Source organism: Hippopotamus amphibius, chromosome 10 (genome assembly GCF_030028045.1).
Source record: "Hippopotamus amphibius kiboko isolate mHipAmp2 chromosome 10, mHipAmp2.hap2, whole genome shotgun sequence".
Taxonomy (NCBI): Eukaryota; Metazoa; Chordata; class Mammalia; order Artiodactyla; family Hippopotamidae; genus Hippopotamus; species Hippopotamus amphibius.
The window spans coordinates 50589028-50595027 of NC_080195.1; positions in this window are offsets into that span (position 1 = coordinate 50589028).

A 6000-nucleotide genomic window follows, 5' to 3' on the forward strand; every position below is an offset into this window, starting at 1 on the left:
AGTGTATGTTAGTAGTAATAGCTAAAGATTGACCACGATTATTTAACTCTTTCAGGCCTGTTTGAAATGTTGTTTCCCCAGCCTGTTCATTGTTTCCTTATTTCTCCTGGTTATCAAGAGAGGAAAAAAACCTCATTTCTATTATTGTTGACAACAAATTCCCCACTGCTAGTTTATTCCCTCCGTATCAATGGAGGAAGGGAACTGGGTGTCATTCTTGTCTGCTGAGGACAAAACTTCAGTTTTGCTCCATTTGACAAACACCAGCTCTCTGGCCCAGGGCCCCATCTATCTCCTACTTCAATTCCTCACCCCGCCTTGAGATACATGAACCCCAAGAAATCTTTATTGGGAGGATGAGGGACAGTGATCTGTCTTTTGTAGCTTCTTCAGGCTGGCAAGTGGCTCACAGACCCTACCTAGATGGAGTCACAGAGCTCTTACTTTGTCTCATTAAGGGGTCCCAGGGTGACTTTTGCTGTTATTTTGGCAAGATCTGTTCCGAGGAGTGGCTAGAATCTCTGCATCATCATCATTATCTTGATGTGAACCTGTTGTAGTCTGGTAGAGACAGAACTTAACAGGTAGTTTAAAAAACAGAGGCCAAAGATTAGTGAAAGAATTATTGTAATGAAGAGCCCAAACAAGAGTAAGAGCCACATTACGTTTGGTACTAATTTCGATCCCGGTCCGGATAGAGTCAGCGCTTGGGTTACCCTGTCCAAAGGAATGGAGCCATTTGGTGTGGTCATATATATATTTTTATGTTCTCCTCTATTAGCCCAGTATGATTGATGTAGGTATAACAGACCCAGGTAGAAGTAGTTGGAGGAGCAACTACCTGAACATTAATACACAAAATAGATCTCGCTTCTTTTTAAGAGAATAAGCCTGAATCCTAATCTAAACCCGACTCTTTGGGTAGTTGTCTAGGTTTACCCAAGTAGGTTTTAACCTTTGATGTAGTATTAACATATAAATAACAGGAGGTATTGTTCACTACATGTGTTTTCTCTTTTTGTTAACATATGATCCAAAGCAGTTGGATTAATAATTTTAGTGTTTTTCTAGGTATGAGAAGAGGCAAGAATTTGGGCTCATAAAAATCCTTACCTAAAAATATCTAACTATCTGAAGGCCTGTTCTTTCAGTTTTTCCCAGAGCACAGAGTGCCTCATTCCTTATCTCCACCCTGAATTCCTTTCAGGGGGTGTTGAAAATCAGCAGCTGCAGCAGCTCATGGTGTAATCTTTGCAGAGGTAGACGGCAAGTGCCAGTTTCCAGTCAGCAGGGCCCCTTAATGGCCATATATTTGACCATAGTTTGGGGGGCATTTCATGCCCATTTTGTCCCATGGTGCTAGGAATGTTCATTCCCAGGTCTGGTGAAGATTTCGTTGATAGGCCACTCAATGTGCTGTTATTGGACTAGGCCTTGCGAGTAGCAAAAAGTCTCTGGACCTGTCTTATTAGTCTTTTACAGTTCAGGAAAATATTCCCTCTTGTTGCTTCTTCCCATGTCTAGAGTTACACTATTACAATCATTGATCTTGTATGGAACTGTATATTATCTTTTTATCAGAGGCTCAGTCACACATTTGGTAACATAAGAAACAACAATTTTTATTGAAACAGGTAAAATACAAATAACATAGCTAGCAGTATTAGTAAAGTCATAAGTAAGAATTAAGCCAAGAACTTCCCATTGGTGTAGCCCAATATATCCCAGGTCGTCTGACTTAGTCTGTTCTGTACCAATCCCTATTTTTCAGGGAAATTATATATTGGCATTGTCCATAAGGTACTCAGCCCAGTTTTTTAGTGTTACTAGACTGATTATCCTTAGAATGATTTAATTGTTCACAACATAGAGGAGCCTTTAAACTTAAATTACCATAGTTTGGTGTTAACTACATAAATCCATCCCATAAACTGTGTGAGGTTTTATTCCTTGGCTGAAATTTTTGCTTGTTGCTCTGAACTTGAGTAATAGAGAAAAATTTATATTTATGGTCAGGGTCAGAGCAGGTATTATTAATTGGCCAGGTGAGGGGATTGCATCTAGTAATATCAATAGTGGCCCAAACATGACTCTAATTTTTCTTTTAAAATAAATTTCCTAAGAGCCAACCAATTAGAGCCTTGGAGCAGAGAAATCCACTCAGGTGACCCAGAAGTATTAGACATAGGTAATTGGCCACAAACCCAACAATTGGATTGATTTTTTAAAAATTAGCATAAGATCATGACTATGATAGAAAAACATTTGATTCATATGTAAAGATGTAAGGAGTCAAGAAAATGTTATAAATGATCATATGAGTCAGGTTGGGGATCTTGGGCAAGCTGTCTACTTCTGAAATCGTCTTCTTCTCACCCTGGTGTGAGTGTAGTTTCTCCTCTGAGTATTGTTTTAAGCTGAGTTTGCAGTCAGCCATCCTCTCTGTAGGCCAGTTCAGTGTAGGTGCCCTTTGACTGGAAATTAATCCAAGGGTCAATTCCCTTCAGTTACATTGTGCATGAGCTAGTTAAGAGTACCTGATAAGGGCCCTTCTGTCCAGGTTGGAGATAGTCCTTTTTAATTTATCTGATAAAGCTGCTGGGAACCGAAGAATTTCCAATCTCTGGAGGGAGCCGAGAGAGAGAAAAGATAAATGTTTCAATTTTGTTTACAAAGGTATAATTTATCAAATTACTGTAAGTCAGAAGTTGTTTGAGGGAGAGGTCTTCCTTATACCTAGAAAACACAGACTTAAATCAGTAATTTTTCAGATAGAAACCATAAAAATTATAACCATTTACCAGTTCACTCAGTCCTATGTAACTAATCCTTTTTGTTAACAGCTTTTTGAAGTCATCAGGTTTTTCATTAGAATTTTTCAATTTCTTGCCCTGTTTAGTATTATGGTCTGAAAGTCAGAAACTTGTATTTATCCAAAAGTCCTTTTTATAAGTTTTCTTGAAGAGGAGGCATTTTTGAAAAGGCAGTAGAATGAAACTGTAAGTGCCTATAATGACAAAAGACTTAAGAAAGCACCTTAAGGGGATTTCCCTGGTGGTGCAGTTGTTAAGAATCCTCCTGCCAACACAGGGGACATGGGGTCGAGCCCTGCTCCAGGAAGATCCCTCATGCTGCCAAGCAACTAAGCCTGTGTGCCACAACAACTGAGCCTGTGCTCTAGAACATATGTGCTGCAACTACTGAAGCCCGCGTGCCTAGACCCGTGCTCTGGGACAAGAGAAGCCACTGCAATGAGAAGCCCACACACTGCAATGAAGAGTAGTCTCTGCTCGCTGCAAATAGAGAAAGCCCGTGTGCTGCAATAAGGACCCAATGCAACCAATTAATTAATTAATTAAAAAAAAGAAGGCACCTTAAGAAGACTCATTTATTGGTGTGAGCCCTCCCAGAGTCTGCCATTGGCCCCACCAAAGAGCCTGTGGGCTCCAGTGCTAGGTGGCCTCAGGCCAAATGACCAACAGGGTGAGAACACAGCCCCACCCATTGGCAGACAAGCAGATTAAAGTTTTATTGAGCTCCACCCACCAAATCAAAGTCTTACTGAGCTCCTCCCACCCAGCCCTACCCAGTGCCTCCCATCAGGAAGCATGTATGAGCCTCCTAGATAGCTTCCTCCACAAGAGGGCAGACAGCAGTATCAAGCAGTATCAGAAGTATTTTGTCTTGTGGAACTGAAAACCAAAGCCACAGAAAGATAGAGAAAATGAAAAAGTAGAGGGCTTTGTACCAGATGAAGGGACAAGATAAAACCCTGGAAAAACAACTAAATGAAAAGAAGATAGGCACCCTTCCAGGAAAAGAATTCAAAATGATGGTGGAGATGATCCAGGACTTTGAAAAAAGACTGGATGCAAAGATCAAAAGGGTTACCAAAGACCTAGAGGAAGTAAAGAGCAAACAAACAGAGATATGCAACACAATAGCTGAAATGAACAATACACTAGAAGGAACCAATAGCAGATTAAGTGAGGCAGAAAGGCGAATAAGTGAGCTGGAAGACAGAATGGTGATAATCACTGATGTGGAAAAGAATAAAGAAAAAAGAATGGAAAGAACTGAAGACAGCCTAAGAGACCTCTGGGACAATGTTAAACACACGAACATTCACATTCTAGGGGTGAGGGAGAAAGGACCCGAGAAAATATTGGGAGAGATTATAGTTGAAAACTTGCCTAATATGGAAAAGGAAATAGACACCCAAGTCTAGGAAGCACAGAGAGTCCCAGGCAGGATAAACCCAAGGAGAAACACACCAAGACATATAGTAGTCAAATTGACAAAAATTAAAGACAGAAGTTATTAAAAGCAACAAGGGAAAAATGACAACATACAAGGGAACTCCCATAAGGTTAACAGCTGATTTCTCAGCAGAAACTGCAAGCGAGAAGGGAGTGGCACGATATATTTCAAGTGATGACAGGGAAGAACCTACAACCAAGAATACTCTACCCAGCAAGGATCTCATTCAGATTTGACAGAGAAATTAAAAGCTTTACAGACAAGCAACAGCTAAGAGAATTCAGCACCACCAAACCAGCCCTGCAACAAATGCTAAAGGAACTTACCTAAGCAGGAAACATAAGAGAAGAAAGAGACCTACAGAAACAACAACAAAACAACTAAGAAAATGGTACTAGGAACATACATATCGATAATTGCCTTGAATGTAAATGGACTAAATGCACCAACCAAAAGACACAGACTGGCTGAATGGATACAAAAACAGAACCCATATATATGCTGTCTACAAGAGACCCACTTCAGACCTAGGGACACATACAGACTGAAAGTGAGGGGATGGAAAAAAGATATTCTATGCAAATGAAAATCAAAAGAAAGCTGGAGTAGCAATAGTCATATTAGATAAAATAGACCTTAAAATAAAAAATGTAACAAGAGACAAGAAAGGACATTATGTAAAGATCAAGGGATCAATCGAAGAAGAGATAATTATAAATATATATGCACCCAGTATAGGAGCACCTCAATACATAAGGCAAATGCTAACAACTATGAAAGAGGAAATCAACAGTAACACAATCACAGTGGGGGACTTTAACACCCCACTTACACCAATGGACGGATCATCCACACAGAAAATTAATCAGGAAACACAAGCTTTAAATGACACAATAAATCAGCTTGGTTTAATAGCTATCTATAGGACATTACATCCAGAAACAGCAGATTACACATTCTTCTCACGTGCACATGGAACATTCTCCAGGATAGATCACATTTTGGGTCATATATTAAGCCTTGGTAAATTCAAGAAAATTGAAATCATATCAAGCATCTTTTCCGACCTCCAAGCTATGAGATTAGAAATCAATTACAGGAAAAATACTGTAAAAAACACAAACACATGGAGGCTAAACAATATGCTACTAAACAACCAAGAGATCACTGAAGAAATCAAAGAGGAAATCAAAAAATACCTAGAGACAAATAACAATGAAAACACAACAATCCAAAACCTATGGGATGCAGCAAAGGCCGTTTTAAGAGGGAAGTTTATAGCAATAAAATCCTACCTCAAGAAACAAGAACAATCCCAAGTAAACAATCTAAACTTACACCTAAAGAAACTAGAGACAGAAGAGTGAACAAAACCCAAAGTTAGTAGACAAACTGGGATGTTTGTAGAGACATGGATGGACCTGGAGACTGTCATACAGAGCGAAATGAGTCAGAAAGAGAAAAACAAATATCGTATATTAACACATATATGTGGACTATAGAAAAATGGTACAGATCAGCTGGTTTGCAAGGCAGAAACAGAGACACAGATGTAAAGAACAAACATATGGACACCAAGTGGGGAAAGCGGGGAGGGTTGGGGGGGAATGAATTGGGATATTTGGATACCAAATTGTACACTCTAAATATATGCTGTTTATTGTCTGTTAACTGTATCTTAATAAAAGTTCTTAAAAAAAAGAGAGAGAAAAAGAAGGCTCATTTAAAATCTGATTACCA